This window comes from Hippocampus zosterae, chromosome 15 (genome assembly GCF_025434085.1).
Source record: "Hippocampus zosterae strain Florida chromosome 15, ASM2543408v3, whole genome shotgun sequence".
NCBI lineage: Eukaryota > Metazoa > Chordata > Actinopteri > Syngnathiformes > Syngnathidae > Hippocampus > Hippocampus zosterae.
This window is the reverse complement of record NC_067465.1, coordinates 19,561,101-19,587,182: the sequence shown is the minus strand read 5'-3', so window position 1 is coordinate 19,587,182 and position 26,082 is coordinate 19,561,101.

Sequence of the window (26,082 nt, the reverse complement as noted above, 5' to 3'; positions counted from 1 at the left end):
GGAAAAGGCCTCTTGGCCGGGGTGAATATGTTGGAACGCGGCGCGCGTAAATAGAAGCGGCTGGAGGTACCGGGGGCGAAGCCCGCCCCGGCCCGGAGGCCGAGTTAAAAAAAATAATAATCCCCGTTCAGTCTCAATGGCGGGGTGCGAGTGCGGCGGGCAGCAGGCCTCTTGGACAGGTTGAGAGATAAAAAAATAATAATTCCCGTTCAGTCTCAATGGCGGGGTGCGGGCCGGGGAATAGGCCTCTTGGCCGGGGTGAATATGTTGGAACGCGGCGCGCGTAAATAGAAGCGGCTGGAGGTACCGGGGGCGAAGCCCGCCCCGGCCGGACGCCGAGTTAAAAAAAATAATAATCCCCGTTCAGTCTCAATGGCGGGGTGCGGGCCGGCCCGGCGGCGAGTGCGGCGGGCAGCAGGCCTCTTGGACAGGTTGAGAGATAAAAAAATAATAATTCCCGTGCAGTCTCAATGGCGGGGTGCGGGCCGGGGAATAGGCCTCTTGGCCGGGGTGAATAGTGTTGGAACACGGCCCGCGGAAATAGTAGCGGCTTGAGGTACCGGGGGCGATGCCCGCCCCGGCCCGGCGGCCAAGTTAAAAAAATAAATAATCCCCGTTCAGTCTCAATGGCAGGGTGCGGGCCGGCCCGGCGGCGATTGCGGCGGGCAGCAGGCCTCTTGGACAGGTTGAGAGATAAAAAAATAATAATTCCCATGCAGTCTCAATGTTGGGGTGCGGGCCGGGGAATAGGCCTCTTGGCCGGGGTGAATAGTGTTGGAACACGGCCCGCGGAAATAGTAGCGGCTGGAGGTACCGGGGGCGATGCCCGCCCCGGCCCGGCGGCCAAGTTAAAAAAATAAATAATCCCCGTTCAGTCTCAATGGCAGGGTGCGGGCCGGCCCGGCGGCGAGTGCGGCGGGCAGCAGGCCTCTTGGACAGGTTGAGAGATAAAAAAATAATAATTCCCGTTCAGTCTCAATGGCAGGGTGCGGGCCGGCCCGGCGGCGATTGCGGCGGGCAGCAGGCCTCTTGGACAGGTTGAGAGATAAAAAAATAATAATTCCCATGCAGTCTCAATGGCGGGGTGCGGGCCGGGGAATAGGCCTCTTGGCCGGGGTGAATATGTTGGAACGCGGCGCGCGTAAATAGAAGCGGCTGGAGGTACCGGGGGCGAAGCCCGCCCCGGCCCGGAGGCCGAGTTAAAAAAAATAATAATCCCCGTTCAGTCTCAATGGCGGGGTGCGGGCCGGCCCGGCGGCGAGTGCGGCGGGCAGCAGGCCTCTTGGACAGGTTGAGAGATAAAAAAATAATAATTCCCGTGCAGTCTCAATGGCGGGGTGCGGGCCGGGGAATAGGCCTCTTGGCCGGGGTGAATAGTGTTGGAACACGGCCCGCGGAAATAGTAGCGGCTCGAGGTACCGGGGGCGATGCCCGCCCCGGGCCGGCGGCCAAGTTAAAAAAATAAATAATCCCCGTTCAGTCTCAATGGCAGGGTGCGGGCCGGCCCGGCGGCGAGTGCGGCGGGCAGCAGGCCTCTTGGACAGGTTGAGAGATAAAAAAATAATAATTCCCATGCAGTCTCAATGGCGGGGTGCGGGCCGGGGAATAGGCCTCTTGGCCGGGGTGAATATGTTGGAACGCGGCGCGCGTAAATAGAAGCGGCTGGAGGTACCGGGGGCGAAGCCCGCCCCAGCCCGGACGCCGAGTTAAAAAAAATAATAATCCCCGTTCAGTCTCAATGGCGGGGTGCGGGCCGGCCCGGCGGCGAGTGCGGCGGGCAGCAGGCCTCTTGGACAGGTTGAGAGATAAAAAAATAATAATTCCCGTGCAGTCTCAATGGCGGGGTGCGGGCCGGGGAATAGGCCTCTTGGCCGGGGTGAATAGTGTTGGAACACGGCCCGCGGAAATAGTAGCGGCTGGAGGTACCGGGGGCGATGCCCGCCCCGGCCCGGCGGCCAAGTTAAAAAAATAAATAATCCCCGTTCAGTCTCAATGGCAAGGTGCGGGCCGGCCCGGCGGCGATTGCGGCGGGCAGCAGGCCTCTTGGACAGGTTGAGAGATAAAAAAATAATAATTCCCATGCAGTCTCAATGGCGGGGTGCGGGCCGGGGAATAGGCCTCTTGGCCGGGGTGAATAGTGTTGGAACACGGCCCGCGGAAATAGTAGCGGCTGGAGGTACCGGGGGCGATGCCCGCCCCGGCCCGGCGGCCAAGTTAAAAAAATAAATAATCCCGTTCAGTCTCAATGGCAGGGTGCGGGCCGGCCCGGCGGCGATTGCGGCGGGCAGCAGGCCTCTTGGACAGGTTGAGAGATATAAAAATAATAATTCCCGTGCAGTCTCAATGGCGGGGTGCGGGCCGGCCCGGCGGACGAGTGTGGCCGGGGAAGAGGCCTCTTGGCCGGGGTGAATATGTTGGAACGCGGCGCGCGTAAATAGAAGCGGCTGGAGGTACCGGGGGCGAAGCCCGCCCCGGCCCGGAGGCCGAGTTAAAAAAAATAATAATCCCCGTTCAGTCTCAATGGCGGGGTGCGGGCCGGCCCGGCGGCGAGTGCGGCGGGCAGCAGGCCTCTTGGACAGGTTGAGAGATAAAAAAATAATAATTCCCGTGCAGTCTCAATGGCGGGGTGCGGGCCGGCCCGGCGGACGAGTGTGGCCGGGGAAGAGGCCTCTTGGCCGGGGTGAATATGTTGGAACGCGGCGCGCGTAAATAGAAGCGGCTGGAGGTACCGGGGGCGAAGCCCGCCCCGGCCCGGAGGCCGAGTTAAAAAAAATAAATAATCCCGTACAGTCTCAATGGCGGGGTGCGGGCCGGCCCGGCGGCGAGTGCGGCGGGCAGCAGGCCTCTTGGACAGGTTGAGAGATAAAAAAATAATAATTCCCGTGCAGTCTCAATGGCGGGGTGCGGGCCGGCCCGGCGGACGAGTGTGGCCGGGGAAGAGGCCTCTTGGCCGGGGTGAATATGTTGGAACGCGGCGCGCGTAAATAGAAGCGGCTGGAGGTACCGGGGGCGAAGCCCGCCCCGGCCCGGAGGCCAGGTTAAAAAAAATAATAATCCCCGTTCAGTCTCAATGGCGGGGTGCGGGCCGGCCCGGCGGCGAGTGCGGCGGGCAGCAGGCCTCTTGGACAGGTTGAGAGATAAAAAAATAATAATTCCCGTTCAGTCTCAATGGCAGGGTGCGGGCCGGCCCGGCGGCGATTGCGGCGGGCAGCAGGCCTCTTGGACAGGTTGAGAGATAAAAAAATAATAATTCCCATGCAGTCTCAATGGCGGGGTGCGGGCCGGGGAATAGGCCTCTTGGCCGGGGTGAATAGTGTTGGAACACGGCCCGCGGAAATAGTAGCGGCTGGAGGTACCGGGGGCGATGCCCTCCCCGGGCCGGCGGCCAAGTTAAAAAAATAAATGATCCCCGTTCAGTCTCAATGGCAGGGTGCGGGCCGGCCCGGCGGCGATTGCGGCGGGCAGCAGGCCTCTTGGACAGGTTGAGAGATAAAAAAATAATAATTCCCGTGCAGTCTCAATGGCGGGGTGCGGGCCGGGGAATAGGCCTCTTGGCCGGGGTGAATAGTGTTGGAACACGGCCCGCGGAAATAGTAGCGGCTGGAGGTACCGGGGGCGATTCCCGCCCCGGCCCGGCGGCCAAGTTAAAAAAATAAATAATCCCCGTTCAGTCTCAATGGCAGGGTGCGGGCCGGCCCGGCGGCGATTGCGGCGGGCAGCAGGCCTCTTGGACAGGTTGAGAGATAAAAAAATAATAATTCCCGTGCAGTCTCAATGGCGGGGTGCGGGCCGGGGAATAGGCCTCTTGGCCGGGGTGAATAGTGTTGGAACACGGCCCGCGGAAATAGTAGCGGCTGGAGGTACCGGGGGCGATTCCCGCCCCGGCCCGGCGGCCAAGTTAAAAAAATAAATAATCCCCGTTCAGTCTCAATGGCAGGGTGCGGGCCGGCCCGGCGGCGATTGCGGCGGGCAGCAGGCCTCTTGGACAGGTTGAGAGATAAAAAAATAATAATTCCCATGCAGTCTCAATGGCGGGGTGCGGGCCGGGGAATAGGCCTCTTGGCCGGGGTGAATAGTGTTGGAACACGGCCCGCGGAAATAGTAGCGGCTGGAGGTACCGGGGGCGATGCCCGCCCCGGGCCGGCGGCCAAGTTAAAAAAATAAATAATCCCCATTCAGTCTCAATGGCAGGGTGTGGGCCGGCCCGGCGGCGATTGCGGCGGGCACGGCCTCTTGGACAGGTTGAGAGATAAAAAAAATAATAATTCCCGTTCAGTCTCAATGGCAGGGTGCGGGCCGGCCCGGCGGCGATTGCGGCGGGCAGCAGGCCTCTTGGACAGGTTGAGAGATAAAAAAATAATAATTCCCATGCAGTCTCAATGGCGGGGTGCGGGCCGGGGAATAGGCCTCTTGGCCGGGGTGAATAGTGTTGGAACACGGCCCGCGGAAATAGTAGCGGCTGGAGGTACCGGGGGCGATGCCCGCCCCGGCCCGGCGGCCAAGTTAAAAAAATAAATAATCCCCGTTCAGTCTCAATGGCAGTGTGCGGGCCGGCCCGGCGGCGATTGCGGCGGGCAGCAGGCCTCTTGGACAGGTTGAGAGATAAAAAAATAATAATTCCCATGCAGTCTCAATGGCGGGGTGCGGGCCGGGGAATAGGCCTCTTGGCCGGGGTGAATATGTTGGAACGCGGCGCGCGTAAATAGAAGCGGCTGGAGGTACCGGGGGCGAAGCCCGCCCCGGCCCGGAGGCCGAGTTAAAAAAAATAATAATCCCCGTTCAGTCTCAATGGCGGGGTGCGGGCCGGCCCGGCGGCGAGTGCGGCGGGCAGCGGGCCTCTTGGACAGGTTGAGAGATAAAAAAATAATAATTCCCGTGCAGTCTCAATGGCGGGGTGCGGGCCGGCCCGGCGGCGAGTGCGGCGGGCAGCAGGCCTCTTGGACAGGTTGAGAGATAAAAAAATAATAATTCCCGTTCAGTCTCAATGGCAGGGTGCGGGCCGGCCCGGCGGCGATTGCGGCGGGCAGCAGGCCTCTTGGACAGGTTGAGAGATAAAAAAATAATAATTCCCATACAGTCTCAATGGCGGGGTGCGGGCCGGGGAATAGGCCTCTTGGCCGGGGTGAATAGTGTTGGAACACGGCCCGCGGAAATAGTAGCGGCTGGAGGTACCGGGGGCGATGCCCGCCCCGGGCCGGCGGCCAAGTTAAAAAAATAAATAATCCCCGTTCAGTCTCAATGGCAGGGTGCGGGCCGGCCCGGCGGCGATTGCGGCGGGCAGCAGGCCTCTTGGACAGGTTGAGAGATAAAAAAATAATAATTCCCGTGCAGTCTCAATGGCGGGGTGCGGGCCGGGGAATAGGCCTCTTGGCCGGGGTGAATAGTGTTGGAACACGGCCCGCGGAAATAGTAGCGGCTGGAGGTACCGGGGGCGATTCCCGCCCCGGCCCGGCGGCCAAGTTAAAAAAATAAATAATCCCCGTTCAGTCTCAATGGCAGGGTGCGGGCCGGCCCGGCGGCGATTGCGGCGGGCAGCAGGCCTCTTGGACAGGTTGAGAGATAAAAAAATAATAATTCCCATGCAGTCTCAATGGCGGGGTGCGGGCCGGGGAATAGGCCTCTTGGCCGGGGTGAATAGTGTTGGAACACGGCCCGCGGAAATAGTAGCGGCTGGAGGTACCGGGGGCGATGCCCGCCCCGGGCCGGCGGCCAAGTTAAAAAAATAAATAATCCCCATTCAGTCTCAATGGCAGGGTGTGGGCCGGCCCGGCGGCGATTGCGGCGGGCAGCAGGCCTCTTGGACAGGTTGAGAGATATAAAAATAATAATTCCCGTGCAGTCTCAATGGCGGGGTGCGGGCCGGCCCGGCGGACGAGTGTGGCCGGGGAAGAGGCCTCTTGGCCGGGGTGAATATGTTGGAACGCGGCGCGCGTAAATAGAAGCGGCTGGAGGTACCGGGGGCGAAGCCCGCCCCGGCCCGGAGGCCGAGTTAAAAAAAATAATAATCCCCGTTCAGTCTCAATGGCGGGGTGCGGGCCGGCCCGGCGGCGAGTGCGGCGGGCAGCAGGCCTCTTGGACAGGTTGAGAGATAAAAAAATAATAATTCCCGTGCAGTCTCAATGGCGGGGTGCGGGCCGGGGAATAGGCCTCTTGGCCGGGGTGAATAGTGTTGGAACACGGCCCGCGGAAATAGTAGCGGCTGGAGGTACCGGGGGCGATGCCCGCCCCGGGCCGGCGGCCAAGTTAAAAAAATAAATAATCCCCGTTCAGTCTCAATGGCAGGGTGCGGGCCGGCCCGGCGGCGATTGCGGCGGGCAGCAGGCCTCTTGGACAGGTTGAGAGATAAAAAAATAATAATTCCCATGCAGTCTCAATGGCGGGGTGCGGGCCGGGGAATAGGCCTCTTGGCCGGGGTGAATAGTGTTGGAACACGGCCCGCGGAAATAGTAGCGGCTGGAGGTACCGGGGGCGATGCCCGCCCCGGGCCGGCGGCCAAGTTAAAAAAATAAATAATCCCGTTCAGTCTCAATGGCAGGGTGCGGGCCGGCCCGGCGGCGATTGCGGCGGGCAGCAGGCCTCTTGGACAGGTTGAGAGATAAAAAAATAATAATTCCCATGCAGTCTCAATGGCGGGGTGCGGGCCGGGGAAAAGGCCTCTTGGCCGGGGTGAATATGTTGGAACGCGGCGCGCGTAAATAGAAGCGGCTGGAGGTACCGGGGGCGAAGCCCGCCCCGGCCCGGAGGCCGAGTTAAAAAAAATAATAATCCCCGTTCAGTCTCAATGGCGGGGTGCGAGTGCGGCGGGCAGCAGGCCTCTTGGACAGGTTGAGAGATAAAAAAATAATAATTCCCGTTCAGTCTCAATGGCAGGGTGCGGGCCGGCCCGGCGGCGAGTGCGGCGGGCAGCAGGCCTCTTGGACAGGTTGAGAGATAAAAAAATAATAATTCCCGTTCAGTCTCAATGGCAGGGTGCGGGCCGGCCCGGCGGCGATTGCGGCGGGCAGCAGGCCTCTTGGACAGGTTGAGAGATAAAAAAATAATAATTCCCATGCAGTCTCAATGGCGGGGTGCGGGCCGGGGAATAGGCCTCTTGGCCGGGGTGAATATGTTGGAACGCGGCGCGCGTAAATAGAAGCGGCTGGAGGTACCGGGGGCGAAGCCCGCCCCGGCCCGGAGGCCGAGTTAAAAAAAATAATAATCCCCGTTCAGTCTCAATGGCGGGGTGCGGGCCGGCCCGGCGGCGAGTGCGGCGGGCAGCAGGCCTCTTGGACAGGTTGAGAGATAAAAAAATAATAATTCCCGTGCAGTCTCAATGGCGGGGTGCGGGCCGGGGAATAGGCCTCTTGGCCGGGGTGAATAGTGTTGGAACACGGCCCGCGGAAATAGTAGCGGCTGGAGGTACCGGGGGCGATGCCCGCCCCGGCCCGGCGGCCAAGTTAAAAAAATAAATAATCCCCGTTCAGTCTCAATGGCGGGGTGCGGGCCGGCCCGGCGGCGATTGCGGCGGGCAGCAGGCCTCTTGGACAGGTTGAGAGATAAAAAAATAATAATTCCCATGCAGTCTCAATGGCGGGGTGCGGGCCGGGGAATAGGCCTCTTGGCCGGGGTGAATAGTGTTGGAACACGGCCCGCGGAAATAGTAGCGGCTGGAGGTACCGGGGGCGATGCCCGCCCCGGCCCGGCGGCCAAGTTAAAAAAATAAATAATCCCCGTTCAGTCTCAATGGCAGGGTGCGGGCCGGCCCGGCGGCGATTGCGGCGGGCAGAAGGCCTCTTGGACAGGTTGAGAGATAAAAAAATAATAATTCCCATGCAGTCTCAATGGCGGGGTGCGGGCCGGGGAATAGGCCTCTTGGCCGGGGTGAATAGTGTTGGAACACGGCCCGCGGAAATAGAAGCGGCTGGAGGTACCGGGGGCGATGCCCGCCCCGGCCCGGCGGCCAAGTTAAAAAAATAAATAATCCCCGTTCAGTCTCAATGGCAGGGTGCGGGCCGGCCCGGCGGCGATTGCGGCGGGCAGCAGTTCTCTTGGACAGGTTGAGAGATAAAAAAATAATAATTCCCATGCAGTCTCAATGGCGGGGTGCGGGCCGGGGAATAGGCCTCTTGGCCGGGGTGAATAGTGTTGGAACACGGCCCGCGGAAATAGTAGCGGCTGGAGGTACCGGGGGCGATGCCCGCCCCGGGCCGGCGGCCAAGTTAAAAAAATAAATAATCCCCATTCAGTCTCAATGGCAGGGTGCGGGCCGGCCCGGCGGCGATTGCGGCGGGCACCCGGCCTCTTGGACAGGTTGAGAGATATAAAAATAATAATTCCCGTGCAGTCTCAATGGCGGGGTGCGGGCCGGCCCGGCGGACGAGTGTGGCCGGGGAAGAGGCCTCTTGGCCGGGGTGAATATGTTGGAACGCGGCGCGCGTAAATAGAAGCGGCTGGAGGTACCGGGGGCGAAGCCCGCCCCGGCCCGGAGGCCGAGTTAAAAAAAATAATAATCCCCGTTCAGTCTCAATGGCGGGGTGCGGGCCGGCCCGGCGGCGAGTGCGGCGGGCAGCAGGCCTCTTGGACAGGTTGAGAGATAAAAAAATAATAATTCCCGTGCAGTCTCAATGGCGGGGTGCGGGCCGGGGAATAGGCCTCTTGGCCGGGGTGAATAGTGTTGGAACACGGCCCGCGGAAATAGTAGCGGCTGGAGGTACCGGGGGCGATGCCCGCCCCGGCCCGGCGGCCAAGTTAAAAAAATAAATAATCCCCGTTCAGTCCCAATGGCAGGGTGCGGGACGGCCCGGCGGCGATTGCGGCGGGCAGCAGGCCTCTTGGACAGGTTGAGAGATAAAAAAATAATAATTCCCATGCAGTCTCAATGGCGGGGTGCGGGCCGGGGAATAGGCCTCTTGGCCGGGGTGAATAGTGTTGGAACACGGCCCGCGGAAATAGTAGCGGCTGGAGGTACCGGGGGCGATGCCCGCCCCGGCCCGGCGGCCAAGTTAAAAAAATAAATAATCCCCGTTCAGTCTCAATGGCAGGGTGCGGGCCGGCCCGGCGGCGATTGCGGCGGGCAGCAGGCCTCTTGGACAGGTTGAGAGATAAAAAAATAATAATTCCCATGCAGTCTCAATGGCGGGGTGCGGGCCGGGGAATAGGCCTCTTGGCCGGGGTGAATAGTGTTGGAACACGGCCCGCGGAAATAGTAGCGGCTGGAGGTACCGGGGGCGATGCCCGCCCCGGCCCGGCGGCCAAGTTAAAAAAATAAATAATCCCCGTTCAGTCTCAATGGCAGGGTGCGGGCCGGCCCGGCGGCGAGTGCGGCGGGCAGCAGGCCTCTTGGACAGGTTGAGAGATAAAAAAATAATAATTCCCGTTCAGTCTCAATGGCAGGGTGCGGGCCGGCCCGGCGGCGATTGCGGCGGGCAGCAGGCCTCTTGGACAGGTTGAGAGATAAAAAAATAATAATTCCCATGCAGTCTCAATGGCGGGGTGCGGGCCGGGGAATAGGCCTCTTGGCCGGGGTGAATATGTTGGAACGCGGCGCGCGTAAATAGAAGCGGCTGGAGGTACCGGGGGCGAAGCCCGCCCCGGCCCGGAGGCCGAGTTAAAAAAAACAATAATCCCCGTTCAGTCTCAATGGCGGGGTGCGGGCCGGCCCGGCGGCGAGTGCGGCGGGCAGCAGGCCTCTTGGACAGGTTGAGAGATAAAAAAATAATAATTCCCGTGCAGTCTCAATGGAGGGATGCGGGCCGGGGAATAGGCCTCTTGGCCGGGGTGAATAGTGTTGGAACACGGCCCGCGGAAATAGAAGCGGCTGGAGGTACCGGGGGCGAAGCCCGCCCCGGCCCGGAGGCCGAGTTAAAAAAAATAATAATCCCCGTTCAGTCTCAATGGCGGGGTGCGGGCCGGCCCGGCGGCGAGTGCGGCGGGCAGCAGGCCTCTTGGACAGGTTGAGAGATAAAAAAATAATAATTCCCGTTCAGTCTCAATGGCAGGGTGCGGGCCGGCCCGGCGGCGATTGCGGCGGTCAGCAGGCCTCTTGGACAGGTTGAGAGATAAAAAAATAATAATTCCCATGCAGTCTCAATGGCGGGGTGCGGGCCGGGGAATAGGCCTCTTGGCCGGGGTGAATATGTTGGAACGCGGCGCGCGTAAATAGAAGCGGCTGGAGGTACCGGGGGCGAAGCCCGCCCCGGCCCGGACGCCGAGTTAAAAAAAATAATAATCCCCGTTCAGTCTCAATGGCGGGGTGCGGGCCGGCCCGGCGGCGAGTGCGGCGGGCAGCAGGCCTCTTGGACAGGTTGAGAGATAAAAAAATAATAATTCCCGTGCAGTCTCAATGGCGGGGTGCGGGCCGGGGAATAGGCCTCTTGGCCGGGGTGAATAGTGTTGGAACACGGCCCGCGGAAATAGTAGCGGCTGGAGGTACCGGGGGCGATGCCCGCCCCGGCCCGGCGGCCAAGTTAAAAAAATAAATAATCCCCGTTCAGTCTCAATGGCAGGGTGCGGGCCGGCCCGGCGGCGATTGCGGCGGGCAGCAGGCCTCTTGGACAGGTTGAGAGATAAAAAAATAATAATTCCCATGCAGTCTCAATGGCGGGGTGCGGGCCGGGGAATAGGCCTCTTGGCCGGGGTGAATAGTGTTGGAACACGGCCCGCGGAAATAGTAGCGGCTGGAGGTACCGGGGGCGATGCCCGCCCCGGGCCGGCGGCCAAGTTAAAAAAATAAATAATCCCCGTTCAGTCTCAATGGCAGGGTGCGGGCCGGCCCGGCGGCGATTGCGGCGGGCAGCAGGCCTCTTGGACAGGTTGAGAGATAAAAAAATAATAATTCCCGTGCAGTCTCAATGGCGGGGTGCGGGCCGGGGAATAGGCCTCTTGGCCGGGGTGAATAGTGTTGGAACACGGCCCGCGGAAATAGTAGCGGCTGGAGGTACCGGGGGCGATGCCCGCCCCGGGCCGGCGGCCAAGTTAAAAAAATAAATAATCCCCATTCAGTCTCAATGGCAGGGTGTGGGCCGGCCCGGCGGCGATTGCGGCGGGCACGGCCTCTTGGACAGGTTGAGAGATATAAAAATAATAATTCCCGTGCAGTCTCAATGGCGGGGTGCGGGCCGGCCCGGCGGACGAGTGTGGCCGGGGAAGAGGCCTCTTGGCCGGGGTGAATATGTTGGAACGCGGCGCGCGTAAATAGAAGCGGCTGGAGGTACCGGGGGCGAAGCCCGCCCCGGCCCGGAGGCCGAGTTAAAAAAAATAATAATCCCCGTTCAGTCTCAATGGCGGGGTGCGGGCCGGCCCGGCGGCGAGTGCGGCGGGCAGCAGGCCTCTTGGACAGGTTGAGAGATAAAAAAATAATAATTCCCGTGCAGTCTCAATGGCGGGGTGCGGGCCGGGGAATAGGCCTCTTGGCCGGGGTGAATAGTGTTGGAACACGGCCCGCGGAAATAGTAGCGGCTGGAGGTACCGGGGGCGATGCCCGCCCCGGGCCGGCGGCCAAGTTAAAAAAATAAATAATCCCCGTTCAGTCTCAATGGCAGGGTGCGGGCCGGCCCGGCGGCGATTGCGGCGGGCAGCAGGCCTCTTGGACAGGTTGAGAGATAAAAAAATAATAATTCCCATGCAGTCTCAATGGCGGGGTGCGGGCCGGGGAATAGGCCTCTTGGCCGGGGTGAATAGTGTTGGAACACGGCCCGCGGAAATAGTAGCGGCTGGAGGTACCGGGGGCGATGCCCGCCCCGGGCCGGCGGCCAAGTTAAAAAAATAAATAATCCCGTTCAGTCTCAATGGCAGGGTGCGGGCCGGCCCGGCGGCGATTGCGGCGGGCAGCAGGCCTCTTGGACAGGTTGAGAGATAAAAAAATAATAATTCCCATGCAGTCTCAATGGCGGGGTGCGGGCTGGGGAAAAGGCCTCTTGGCCGGGGTGAATATGTTGGAACGCGGCGCGCGTAAATAGAAGCGGCTGGAGGTACCGGGGGCGAAGCCCGCCCCGGCCCGGAGGCCGAGTTAAAAAAAATAATAATCCCCGTTCAGTCTCAATGGCGGGGTGCGAGTGCGGCGGGCAGCAGGCCTCTTGGACAGGTTGAGAGATAAAAAAATAATAATTCCCGTTCAGTCTCAATGGCGGGGTGCGGGCCGGGGAATAGGCCTCTTGGCCGGGGTGAATAGTGTTGGAACACGGCCCGCGGAAATAGTAGCGGCTGGAGGTACCGGGGGCGATGCCCGCCCCGGCCCGGCGGCCAAGTTAAAAAAATAAATAATCCCCGTTCAGTCTCAATGGCGGGGTGCGGGCCGGCCCGGCGGCGAGTGCGGCGGGCAGCAGGCCTCTTGGACAGGTTGAGAGATAAAAAAATAATAATTCCCGTTCAGTCTCAATGGCAGGGTGCGGGCCGGCCCGGCGGCGATTGCGGCGGGCAGCACGCCTCTTGGACAGGTTGAGAGATAAAAAAATAATAATTCCCATGCAGTCTCAATGGCGGGGTGCGGGCCGGGGAATAGGCCTCTTGGCCGGGGTGAATATGTTGGAACGCGGCGCGCGTAAATAGAAGCGGCTGGAGGTACCGGGGGCGAAGCCCGCCCCGGCCCGGAGGCCGAGTTAAAAAAAATAATAATCCCCGTTCAGTCTCAATGGCGGGGTGCGGGCCGGCCCGGCGGCGAGTGCGGCGGGCAGCAGGCCTCTTGGACAGGTTGAGAGATAAAAAAATAATAATTCCCATGCAGTCTCAATGGCGGGGTGCGGGCCGGGGAATAGGCCTCTTGGCCGGGGTGAATAGTGTTGGAACACGGCCCGCGGAAATAGTAGCGGCTGGAGGTACCGGGGGCGATGCCCGCCCCGGGCCGGCGGCCAAGTTAAAAAAATAAATAATCCCGTTCAGTCTCAATGGCAGGGTGCGGGCCGGCCCGGCGGCGATTGCGGCGGGCACCCGGCCTCTTGGACAGGTTGAGAGATATAAAAATAATAATTCCCGTGCAGTCTCAATGGCGGGGTGCGGGCCGGCCCGGCGGACGAGTGTGGCCGGGGAAGAGGCCTCTTGGCCGGGGTGAATATGTTGGAACGCGGCGCGCGTAAATAGAAGCGGCTGGAGGTACCGGGGGCGAAGCCCGCCCCGGCCCGGAGGCCGAGTTAAAAAAAATAATAATCCCCGTTCAGTCTCAATGGCGGGGTGCGGGCCGGCCCGGCGGCGAGTGCGGCGGGCAGCAGGCCTCTTGGACAGGTTGAGAGATAAAAAAATAATAATTCCCGTGCAGTCTCAATGGCGGGGTGCGGGCCGGGGAATAGGCCTCTTGGCCGGGGTGAATAGTGTTGGAACACGGCCCGCGGAAATAGTAGCGGCTGGAGGTACCGGGGGCGATGCCCGCCCCGGCCCGGCGGCCAAGTTAAAAAAATAAATAATCCCCGTTCAGTCTCAATGGCAGGGTGCGGGCCGGCCCGGCGGCGATTGCGGCGGGCAGCAGGCCTCTTGGACAGGTTGAGAGATAAAAAAATAATAATTCCCATGCAGTCTCAATGGCGGGGTGCGGGCCGGGGAATAGGCCTCTTGGCCGGGGTGAATAGTGTTGGAACACGGCCCGCGGAAATAGTAGCGGCTGGAGGTACCGGGGGCGATGCCCGCCCCGGCCCGGCGGCCAAGTTAAAAAAATAAATAATCCCCGTTCAGTCTCAATGGCAGGGTGCGGGCCGGCCCGGCGGCGATTGCGGCGGGCAGCAGGCCTCTTGGACAGGTTGAGAGATAAAAAAATAATAATTCCCATGCAGTCTCAATGGCGGGGTGCGGGCCGGGGAATAGGCCTCTTGGCCGGGGTGAATAGTGTTAGAACACGGCCCGCGGAAATAGTAGCGGCTGGAGGTACCGGGGGCGATGCCCGCCCCGGGCCGGCGGCCAAGTTAAAAAAATAAATAATCCCGTTCAGTCTCAATGGCAGGGTGCGGGCCGGCCCGGCGGCGATTGCGGCGGGCAGCAGGCCTCTTGGACAGGTTGAGAGATAAAAAAATAATAATTCCCATGCAGTCTCAATGGCGGGGTGCGGGCCGGGGAATAGGCCTCTTGGCCGGGGTGAATAGTGTTAGAACACGGCCCGCGGAAATAGTAGCGGCTGGAGGTACCGGGGGCGATGCCCGCCCCGGGCCGGCGGCCAAGTTAAAAAAATAAATAATCCCGTTCAGTCTCAATGGCAGGGTGCGGGCCGGCCCGGCGGCGATTGCGGCGGGCAGCAGGCCTCTTGGACAGGTTGAGAGATAAAAAAATAATAATTCCCATGCAGTCTCAATGGCGGGGTGCGGGCCGGGGAATAGGCCTCTTGGCCGGGGTGAATATGTTGGAACGCGGCGCGCGTAAATAGAAGCGGCTGGAGGTACCGGGGGCGAAGCCCGCCCCGGCCCGGAGGCCGAGTTAAAAAAAATAATAATCCCCGTTCAGTCTCAATGGCGGGGTGCGAGTGCGGCGGGCAGCAGGCCTCTTGGACAGGTTGAGAGATAAAAAAATAATAATTCCCGTTCAGTCTCAATGGCGGGGTGCGGGCCGGGGAATAGGCCTCTTGGCCGGGGTGAATAGTGTTGGAACACGGCCCGCGGAAATAGTAGCGGCTGGAGGTACCGGGGGCGATGCCCGCCCCGGCCCGGCGGCCAAGTTAAAAAAATAAATAATCCCCGTTCAGTCTCAATGGCGGGGTGCGGGCCGGCCCGGCGGCGAGTGCGGCGGGCAGCAGGCCTCTTGGACAGGTTGAGAGATAAAAAAATAATAATTCCCGTTCAGTCTCAATGGCAGGGTGCGGGCCGGCCCGGCGGCGATTGCGGCGGGCAGCACGCCTCTTGGACAGGTTGAGAGATAAAAAAATAATAATTCCCATGCAGTCTCAATGGCGGGGTGCGGGCCGGGGAATAGGCCTCTTGGCCGGGGTGAATAGTGTTGGAACACGGCCCGCGGAAATAGTAGCGGCTGGAGGTACCGGGGGCGATGCCCGCCCCGGGCCGGCGGCCAAGTTAAAAAAATAAATAATCCCGTTCAGTCTCAATGGCAGGGTGCGGGCCGGCCCGGCGGCGATTGCGGCGGGCAGCAGGCCTCTTGGACAGGTTGAGAGATAAAAAAATAATAATTCCCATGCAGTCTCAATGGCGGGGTGCGGGCCGGGGAAAAGGCCTCTTGGCCGGGGTGAATATGTTGGAACGCGGCGCGCGTAAATAGAAGCGGCTGGAGGTACCGGGGGCGAAGCCCGCCCCGGCCCGGAGGCCGAGTTAAAAAAAATAATAATCCCCGTTCAGTCTCAATGGCGGGGTGCGAGTGCGGCGGGCAGCAGGCCTCTTGGACAGGTTGAGAGATAAAAAAATAATAATTCCCGTTCAGTCTCAATGGCAGGGTGCGGGCCGGCCCGGCGGCGAGTGCGGCGGGCAGCAGGCCTCTTGGACAGGTTGAGAGATAAAAAAATAATAATTCCCGTTCAGTCTCAATGGCAGGGTGCGGGCCGGCCCGGCGGCGATTGCGGCGGGCAGCAGGCCTCTTGGACAGGTTGAGAGATAAAAAAATAATAATTCCCATGCAGTCTCAATGGCGGGGTGCGGGCCGGGGAATAGGCCTCTTGGCCGGGGTGAATATGTTGGAACGCGGCGCGCGTAAATAGAAGCGGCTGGAGGTACCGGGGGCGAAGCCCGCCCCGGCCCGGAGGCCGAGTTAAAAAAAATAATAATCCCCGTTCAGTCTCAATGGCGGGGTGCGGGCCGGCCCGGCGGCGAGTGCGGCGGGCAGCAGGCCTCTTGGACAGGTTGAGAGATAAAAAAATAATAATTCCCGTGCAGTCTCAATGGCGGGGTGCGGGCCGGGGAATAGGCCTCTTGGCCGGGGTGAATAGTGTTGGAACACGGCCCGCGGAAATAGTAGCGGCTGGAGGTACCGGGGGCGATGCCCGCCCCGGCCCGGCGGCCAAGTTAAAAAAATAAATAATCCCCGTTCAGTCTCAATGGCGGGGTGCGGGCCGGCCCGGCGGCGATTGCGGCGGGCAGCAGGCCTCTTGGACAGGTTGAGAGATAAAAAAATAATAATTCCCATGCAGTCTCAATGGCGGGGTGCGGGCCGGGGAATAGGCCTCTTGGCCGGGGTGAATAGTGTTGGAACACGGCCCGCGGAAATAGTAGCGGCTGGAGGTACCGGGGGCGATGCCCGCCCCGGCCCGGCGGCCAAGTTAAAAAAATAAATAATCCCCGTTCAGTCTCAATGGCAGGGTGCGGGCCGGCCCGGCGGCGATTGCGGCGGGCAGAAGGCCTCTTGGACAGGTTGAGAGATAAAAAAATAATAATTCCCATGCAGTCTCAATGGCGGGGTGCGGGCCGGGGAATAGGCCTCTTGGCCGGGGTGAATAGTGTTGGAACACGGCCCGCGGAAATAGAAGCGGCTGGAGGTACCGGGGGCGATGCCCGCCCCGGCCCGGCGGCCAAGTTAAAAAAATAAATAATCCCCGTTCAGTCTCAATGGCAGGGTGCGGGCCGGCCCGGCGGCGATTGCGGCGGGCAGCAGTTCTCTTGGACAGGTTGAGAGATAAAAAAATAATAATTCCCATGCAGTCTCAATGGCGGGGTGCGGGCCGGGGAATAGGCCTCTTGGCCGGGGTGAATAGTGTTGGAACACGGCCCGCGGAAATAGTAGCGGCTGGAGGTACCGGGGGCGATGCCCGCCCCGGGCCGGCGGCCAAGTTAAAAAAATAAATAATCCCCATTCAGTCTCAATGGCAGGGTGCGGGCCGGCCCGGCGGCGATTGCGGCGGGCACCCGGCCTCTTGGACAGGTTGAGAGATATAAAAATAATAATTCCCGTGCAGTCTCAATGGCGGGGTGCGGGCCGGCCCGGCGGACGAGTGTGGCCGGGGAAGAGGCCTCTTGGCCGGGGTGAATATGTTGGAACGCGGCGCGCGTAAATAGAAGCGGCTGGAGGTACCGGGGGCGAAGCCCGCCCCGGCCCGGAGGCCGAGTTAAAAAAAATAATAATCCCCGTTCAGTCTCAATGGCGGGGTGCGGGCCGGCCCGGCGGCGAGTGCGGCGGGCAGCAGGCCTCTTGGACAGGTTGAGAGATAAAAAAATAATAATTCCCGTGCAGTCTCAATGGCGGGGTGCGGGCCGGGGAATAGGCCTCTTGGCCGGGGTGAATAGTGTTGGAACACGGCCCGCGGAAATAGTAGCGGCTGGAGGTACCGGGGGCGATGCCCGCCCCGGCCCGGCGGCCAAGTTAAAAAAATAAATAATCCCCGTTCAGTCCCAATGGCAGGGTGCGGGACGGCCCGGCGGCGATTGCGGCGGGCAGCAGGCCTCTTGGACAGGTTGAGAGATAAAAAAATAATAATTCCCATGCAGTCTCAATGGCGGGGTGCGGGCCGGGGAATAGGCCTCTTGGCCGGGGTGAATAGTGTTGGAACACGGCCCGCGGAAATAGTAGCGGCTGGAGGTACCGGGGGCGATGCCCGCCCCGGCCCGGCGGCCAAGTTAAAAAAATAAATAATCCCCGTTCAGTCTCAATGGCAGGGTGCGGGCCGGCCCGGCGGCGATTGCGGCGGGCAGCAGGCCTCTTGGACAGGTTGAGAGATAAAAAAATAATAATTCCCATGCAGTCTCAATGGCGGGGTGCGGGCCGGGGAATAGGCCTCTTGGCCGGGGTGAATAGTGTTGGAACACGGCCCGCGGAAATAGTAGCGGCTGGAGGTACCGGGGGCGATGCCCGCCCCGGCCCGGCGGCCAAGTTAAAAAAATAAATAATCCCCGTTCAGTCTCAATGGCAGGGTGCGGGCCGGCCCGGCGGCGAGTGCGGCGGGCAGCAGGCCTCTTGGACAGGTTGAGAGATAAAAAAATAATAATTCCCGTTCAGTCTCAATGGCAGGGTGCGGGCCGGCCCGGCGGCGATTGCGGCGGGCAGCAGGCCTCTTGGACAGGTTGAGAGATAAAAAAATAATAATTCCCATGCAGTCTCAATGGCGGGGTGCGGGCCGGGGAATAGGCCTCTTGGCCGGGGTGAATATGTTGGAACGCGGCGCGCGTAAATAGAAGCGGCTGGAGGTACCGGGGGCGAAGCCCGCCCCGGCCCGGAGGCCGAGTTAAAAAAAACAATAATCCCCGTTCAGTCTCAATGGCGGGGTGCGGGCCGGCCCGGCGGCGAGTGCGGCGGGCAGCAGGCCTCTTGGACAGGTTGAGAGATAAAAAAATAATAATTCCCGTGCAGTCTCAATGGAGGGATGCGGGCCGGGGAATAGGCCTCTTGGCCGGGGTGAATAGTGTTGGAACACGGCCCGCGGAAATAGAAGCGGCTGGAGGTACCGGGGGCGAAGCCCGCCCCGGCCCGGAGGCCGAGTTAAAAAAAATAATAATCCCCGTTCAGTCTCAATGGCGGGGTGCGGGCCGGCCCGGCGGCGAGTGCGGCGGGCAGCAGGCCTCTTGGACAGGTTGAGAGATAAAAAAATAATAATTCCCGTTCAGTCTCAATGGCAGGGTGCGGGCCGGCCCGGCGGCGATTGCGGCGGTCAGCAGGCCTCTTGGACAGGTTGAGAGATAAAAAAATAATAATTCCCATGCAGTCTCAATGGCGGGGTGCGGGCCGGGGAATAGGCCTCTTGGCCGGGGTGAATATGTTGGAACGCGGCGCGCGTAAATAGAAGCGGCTGGAGGTACCGGGGGCGAAGCCCGCCCCGGCCCGGACGCCGAGTTAAAAAAAATAATAATCCCCGTTCAGTCTCAATGGCGGGGTGCGGGCCGGCCCGGCGGCGAGTGCGGCGGGCAGCAGGCCTCTTGGACAGGTTGAGAGATAAAAAAATAATAATTCCCGTGCAGTCTCAATGGCGGGGTGCGGGCCGGGGAATAGGCCTCTTGGCCGGGGTGAATAGTGTTGGAACACGGCCCGCGGAAATAGTAGCGGCTGGAGGTACCGGGGGCGATGCCCGCCCCGGCCCGGCGGCCAAGTTAAAAAAATAAATAATCCCCGTTCAGTCTCAATGGCAGGGTGCGGGCCGGCCCGGCGGCGATTGCGGCGGGCAGCAGGCCTCTTGGACAGGTTGAGAGATAAAAAAATAATAATTCCCATGCAGTCTCAATGGCGGGGTGCGGGCCGGGGAATAGGCCTCTTGGCCGGGGTGAATAGTGTTGGAACACGGCCCGCGGAAATAGTAGCGGCTGGAGGTACCGGGGGCGATGCCCGCCCCGGGCCGGCGGCCAAGTTAAAAAAATAAATAATCCCCGTTCAGTCTCAATGGCAGGGTGCGGGCCGGCCCGGCGGCGATTGCGGCGGGCAGCAGGCCTCTTGGACAGGTTGAGAGATAAAAAAATAATAATTCCCGTGCAGTCTCAATGGCGGGGTGCGGGCCGGGGAATAGGCCTCTTGGCCGGGGTGAATAGTGTTGGAACACGGCCCGCGGAAATAGTAGCGGCTGGAGGTACCGGGGGCGATGCCCGCCCCGGGCCGGCGGCCAAGTTAAAAAAATAAATAATCCCCATTCAGTCTCAATGGCAGGGTGTGGGCCGGCCCGGCGGCGATTGCGGCGGGCACGGCCTCTTGGACAGGTTGAGAGATATAAAAATAATAATTCCCGTGCAGTCTCAATGGCGGGGTGCGGGCCGGCCCGGCGGACGAGTGTGGCCGGGGAAGAGGCCTCTTGGCCGGGGTGAATATGTTGGAACGCGGCGCGCGTAAATAGAAGCGGCTGGAGGTACCGGGGGCGAAGCCCGCCCCGGCCCGGAGGCCGAGTTAAAAAAAATAATAATCCCCGTTCAGTCTCAATGGCGGGGTGCGGGCCGGCCCGGCGGCGAGTGCGGCGGGCAGCAGGCCTCTTGGACAGGTTGAGAGATAAAAAAATAATAATTCCCGTGCAGTCTCAATGGCGGGGTGCGGGCCGGGGAATAGGCCTCTTGGCCGGGGTGAATAGTGTTGGAACACGGCCCGCGGAAATAGTAGCGGCTGGAGGTACCGGGGGCGATGCCCGCCCCGGGCCGGCGGCCAAGTTAAAAAAATAAATAATCCCCGTTCAGTCTCAATGGCAGGGTGCGGGCCGGCCCGGCGGCGATTGCGGCGGGCAGCAGGCCTCTTGGACAGGTTGAGAGATAAAAAAATAATAATTCCCATGCAGTCTCAATGGCGGGGTGCGGGCCGGGGAATAGGCCTCTTGGCCGGGGTGAATAGTGTTGGAACACGGCCCGCGGAAATAGTAGCGGCTGGAGGTACCGGGGGCGATGCCCGCCCCGGGCCGGCGGCCAAGTTAAAAAAATAAATAATCCCGTTCAGTCTCAATGGCAGGGTGCGGGCCGGCCCGGCGGCGATTGCGGCGGGCAGCAGGCCTCTTGGACAGGTTGAGAGATAAAAAAATAATAATTCCCATGCAGTCTCAATGGCGGGGTGCGGGCTGGGGAAAAGGCCTCTTGGCCGGGGTGAATATGTTGGAACGCGGCGCGCGTAAATAGAAGCGGCTGGAGGTACCGGGGGCGAAGCCCGCCCCGGCCCGGAGGCCGAGTTAAAAAAAATAATAATCCCCGTTCAGTCTCAATGGCGGGGTGCGAGTGCGGCGGGCAGCAGGCCTCTTGGACAGGTTGAGAGATAAAAAAATAATAATTCCCGTTCAGTCTCAATGGCGGGGTGCGGGCCGGGGAATAGGCCTCTTGGCCGGGGTGAATAGTGTTGGAACACGGCCCGCGGAAATAGTAGCGGCTGGAGGTACCGGGGGCGATGCCCGCCCCGGCCCGGCGGCCAAGTTAAAAAAATAAATAATCCCCGTTCAGTCTCAATGGCGGGGTGCGGGCCGGCCCGGCGGCGAGTGCGGCGGGCAGCAGGCCTCTTGGACAGGTTGAGAGATAAAAAAATAATAATTCCCGTTCAGTCTCAATGGCAGGGTGCGGGCCGGCCCGGCGGCGATTGCGGCGGGCAGCACGCCTCTTGGACAGGTTGAGAGATAAAAAAATAATAATTCCCATGCAGTCTCAATGGCGGGGTGCGGGCCGGGGAATAGGCCTCTTGGCCGGGGTGAATATGTTGGAACGCGGCGCGCGTAAATAGAAGCGGCTGGAGGTACCGGGGGCGAAGCCCGCCCCGGCCCGGAGGCCGAGTTAAAAAAAATAATAATCCCCGTTCAGTCTCAATGGCGGGGTGCGGGCCGGCCCGGCGGCGAGTGCGGCGGGCAGCAGGCCTCTTGGACAGGTTGAGAGATAAAAAAATAATAATTCCCATGCAGTCTCAATGGCGGGGTGCGGGCCGGGGAATAGGCCTCTTGGCCGGGGTGAATAGTGTTGGAACACGGCCCGCGGAAATAGTAGCGGCTGGAGGTACCGGGGGCGATGCCCGCCCCGGGCCGGCGGCCAAGTTAAAAAAATAAATAATCCCGTTCAGTCTCAATGGCAGGGTGCGGGCCGGCCCGGCGGCGATTGCGGCGGGCACCCGGCCTCTTGGACAGGTTGAGAGATATAAAAATAATAATTCCCGTGCAGTCTCAATGGCGGGGTGCGGGCCGGCCCGGCGGACGAGTGTGGCCGGGGAAGAGGCCTCTTGGCCGGGGTGAATATGTTGGAACGCGGCGCGCGTAAATAGAAGCGGCTGGAGGTACCGGGGGCGAAGCCCGCCCCGGCCCGGAGGCCGAGTTAAAAAAAATAATAATCCCCGTTCAGTCTCAATGGCGGGGTGCGGGCCGGCCCGGCGGCGAGTGCGGCGGGCAGCAGGCCTCTTGGACAGGTTGAGAGATAAAAAAATAATAATTCCCGTGCAGTCTCAATGGCGGGGTGCGGGCCGGGGAATAGGCCTCTTGGCCGGGGTGAATAGTGTTGGAACACGGCCCGCGGAAATAGTAGCGGCTGGAGGTACCGGGGGCGATGCCCGCCCCGGCCCGGCGGCCAAGTTAAAAAAATAAATAATCCCCGTTCAGTCTCAATGGCAGGGTGCGGGCCGGCCCGGCGGCGATTGCGGCGGGCAGCAGGCCTCTTGGACAGGTTGAGAGATAAAAAAATAATAATTCCCATGCAGTCTCAATGGCGGGGTGCGGGCCGGGGAATAGGCCTCTTGGCCGGGGTGAATAGTGTTGGAACACGGCCCGCGGAAATAGTAGCGGCTGGAGGTACCGGGGGCGATGCCCGCCCCGGCCCGGCGGCCAAGTTAAAAAAATAAATAATCCCCGTTCAGTCTCAATGGCAGGGTGCGGGCCGGCCCGGCGGCGATTGCGGCGGGCAGCAGGCCTCTTGGACAGGTTGAGAGATAAAAAAATAATAATTCCCATGCAGTCTCAATGGCGGGGTGCGGGCCGGGGAATAGGCCTCTTGGCCGGGGTGAATAGTGTTAGAACACGGCCCGCGGAAATAGTAGCGGCTGGAGGTACCGGGGGCGATGCCCGCCCCGGGCCGGCGGCCAAGTTAAAAAAATAAATAATCCCGTTCAGTCTCAATGGCAGGGTGCGGGCCGGCCCGGCGGCGATTGCGGCGGGCAGCAGGCCTCTTGGACAGGTTGAGAGATAAAAAAATAATAATTCCCATGCAGTCTCAATGGCGGGGTGCGGGCCGGGGAATAGGCCTCTTGGCCGGGGTGAATAGTGTTAGAACACGGCCCGCGGAAATAGTAGCGGCTGGAGGTACCGGGGGCGATGCCCGCCCCGGGCCGGCGGCCAAGTTAAAAAAATAAATAATCCCGTTCAGTCTCAATGGCAGGGTGCGGGCCGGCCCGGCGGCGATTGCGGCGGGCAGCAGGCCTCTTGGACAGGTTGAGAGATAAAAAAATAATAATTCCCATGCAGTCTCAATGGCGGGGTGCGGGCCGGGGAATAGGCCTCTTGGCCGGGGTGAATATGTTGGAACGCGGCGCGCGTAAATAGAAGCGGCTGGAGGTACCGGGGGCGAAGCCCGCCCCGGCCCGGAGGCCGAGTTAAAAAAAATAATAATCCCCGTTCAGTCTCAATGGCGGGGTGCGAGTGCGGCGGGCAGCAGGCCTCTTGGACAGGTTGAGAGATAAAAAAATAATAATTCCCGTTCAGTCTCAATGGCAGGGTGCGGGCCGGCCCGGCGGCGATTGCGGCGGGCAGCAGGCCTCTTGGACAGGTTGAGAGATAAAAAAATAATAATTCCCATGCAGTCTCAATGGCGGGGTGCGGGCCGGGGAATAGGCCTCTTGGCCGGGGTGAATAGTGTTGGAACACGGCCCGCGGAAATAGTAGCGGCTGGAGGTACCGGGGGCGATGCCCGCCCCGGGCCGGCGGCCAAGTTAAAAAAATAAATAATCCCCGTTCAGTCTCAATGGCAGGGTGCGGGCCGGCCCGGCGGCGATTGCGGCGTGCAGCAGGCCTCTTGGACAGGTTGAGAGATAAAAAAATAATAATTCCCGTGCAGTCTCAATGGCGGGGTGCGGGCCGGGGAATAGGCCTCTTGGCCGGGGTGAATAGTGTTGGAACACGGCCCGCGGAAATAGTAGCGGCTGGAGGTACCGGGGGCGATGCCCGCCCCGGCCCGGCGGCCAAGTTAAAAAAATAAATAATCCCCGTTCAGTCTCAATGGCAGGGTGCGGGCCGGCCCGGCGGCGATTGCGGCGGGCAGCAGGCCTCTTGGACAGGTTGAGAGATAAAAAAATAATAATTCCCGTGCAGTCTCAATGGCGGGGTGCGGGCCGGGGAATAGGCCTCTTGGCCGGGGTGAATAGTGTTGGAACACGGCCCGCGGAAATAGTAGCGGCTGGAGGTACCGGGGGCGATGCCCGCCCCGGCCCGGCGGCCAAGTTAAAAAAATAAATAATCCCCGTTCAGTCTCAATGGCAGGGTGCGGGCCGGCCCGGCGGCGATTGCGGCGGGCAGCAGGCCTCTTGGACAGGTTGAGAGATAAAAAAATAATAATTCCCATGCAGTCTCAATGGTGGGGTGCGGGCCGGGGAATAGGCCTCTTGGCCGGGGTGAATAGTGTTGGAACACGGCCCGCGGAAATAGTAGCGGCTGGAGGTACCGGGGGCGATGCCCGCCCCGGCCCGGCGGCCAAGTTAAAAAAATAAATAATCCCCGTTCAGTCTCAATGGCAGGGTGCGGGCCGGCCCGGCGGCGAGTGCGGCGGGCAGCAGGCCTCTTGGACAGGTTGAGAGATAAAAAAATAATAATTCCCGTTCAGTCTCAATGGCAGGGTGCGGGCCGGCCCGGCGGCGATTGCGGCGGGCAGCAGGCCTCTTGGACAGGTTGAGAGATAAAAAAATAATAATTCCCATGCAGTCTCAATGGCGGGGTGCGGGCCGGGGAATAGGCCTCTTGGCCGGGGTGAATATGTTGGAACGCGGCGCGCGTAAATAGAAGCGGCTGGAGGTACCGGGGGCGAAGCCCGCCCCGGCCCGGAGGCCGAGTTAAAAAAAACAATAATCCCCGTTCAGTCTCAATGGCGGGGTGCGGGCCGGCCCGGCGGCGAGTGCGGCGGGCAGCAGGCCTCTTGGACAGGTTGAGAGATAAAAAAATAATAATTCCCGTGCAGTCTCAATGGAGGGGTGCGGGCCGGGGAATAGGCCTCTTGGCCGGGGTGAATAGTGTTGGAACACGGCCCGCGGAAATAGAAGCGGCTGGAGGTACCGGGGGCGAAGCCCGCCCCGGCCCGGAGGCCGAGTTAAAAAAAAAAATAATCCCCGTTCAGTCTCAATGGCGGGGTGCGGGCCGGCCCGGCGGCGAGTGCGGCGGGCAGCAGGCCTCTTGGACAGGTTGAGAGATAAAAAAATAATAATTCCCGTTCAGTCTCAATGGCAGGGTGCGGGCCGGCCCGGCGGCGATTGCGGCGGGCAGCAGGCCTCTTGGACAGGTTGAGAGATAAAAAAATAATAATTCCCATGCAGTCTCAATGGCGGGGTGCGGGCCGGGGAATAGGCCTCTTGGCCGGGGTGAATATGTTGGAACGCGGCGCGCGTAAATAGAAGCGGCTGGAGGTACCGGGGGCGAAGCCCGCCCCGGCCCGGACGCCGAGTTAAAAAAAATAATAATCCCCGTTCAGTCTCAATGGCGGGGTGCGGGCCGGCCCGGCGGCGAGTGCGGCGGGCAGCAGGCCTCTTGGACAGGTTGAGAGATAAAAAAATAATAATTCCCGTGCAGTCTCAATGGCGGGGTGCGGGCCGGGGAATAGGCCTCTTGGCCGGGGTGAATAGTGTTGGAACACGGCCCGCGGAAATAGTAGCGGCTGGAGGTACCGGGGGCGATGCCCGCCCCGGCCCGGCGGCCAAGTTAAAAAAATAAATAATCCCCGTTCAGTCTCAATGGCAGGGTGCGGGCCGGCCCGGCGGCGATTGCGGCGGGCAGCAGGCCTCTTGGACAGGTTGAGAGATAAAAAAATAATAATTCCCATGCAGTCTCAATGGCGGGGTGCGGGCCGGGGAATAGGCCTCTTGGCCGGGGTGAATAGTGTTGGAACACGGCCCGCGGAAATAGTAGCGGCTGGAGGTACCGGGGGCGATGCCCGCCCCGGGCCGGCGGCCAAGTTAAAAAAATAAATAATCCCCGTTCAGTCTCAATGGCAGGGTGCGGGCCGGCCCGGCGGCGATTGCGGCGGGCAGCAGGCCTCTTGGACAGGTTGAGAGATAAAAAAATAATAATTCCCGTGCAGTCTCAATGGCGGGGTGCGGGCCGGGGAATAGGCCTCTTGGCCGGGGTGAATAGTGTTGGAACACGGCCCGCGGAAATAGTAGCGGCTGGAGGTACCGGGGGCGATGCCCGCCCCGGCCCGGCGGCCAAGTTAAAAAAATAAATAATCCCCGTTCAGTCTCAATGGCAGGGTGCGGGCCGGCCCGGCGGCGATTGCGGCGGGCAGCAGGCCTCTTGGACAGGTTGAGAGATAAAAAAAATAATAATTCCCATGCAGTCTCAATGGCGGGGTGCGGGCCGGGGAATAGGCCTCTTGGCCGGGGTGAATAGTGTTGGAACACGGCCCGCGGAAATAGTAGCGGCTGGAGGTACCGGGGGCGATGCCCGCCCCGGCCCCAAGTCAAAAAAATAAATAATCCCCGTTCAGTCTCAATGGCAGGGTGCGGGCCGGCCCGGCGGCGAGTGCGGCGGGCAGCAGGCCTCTTGGACAGGTTGAGAGATAAAAAAATAATAATTCCCGTTCAGTCTCAATGGCAGGGTGCGGGCCGGCCCGGCGGCGATTGCGGCGGGCAGCAGGCCTCTTG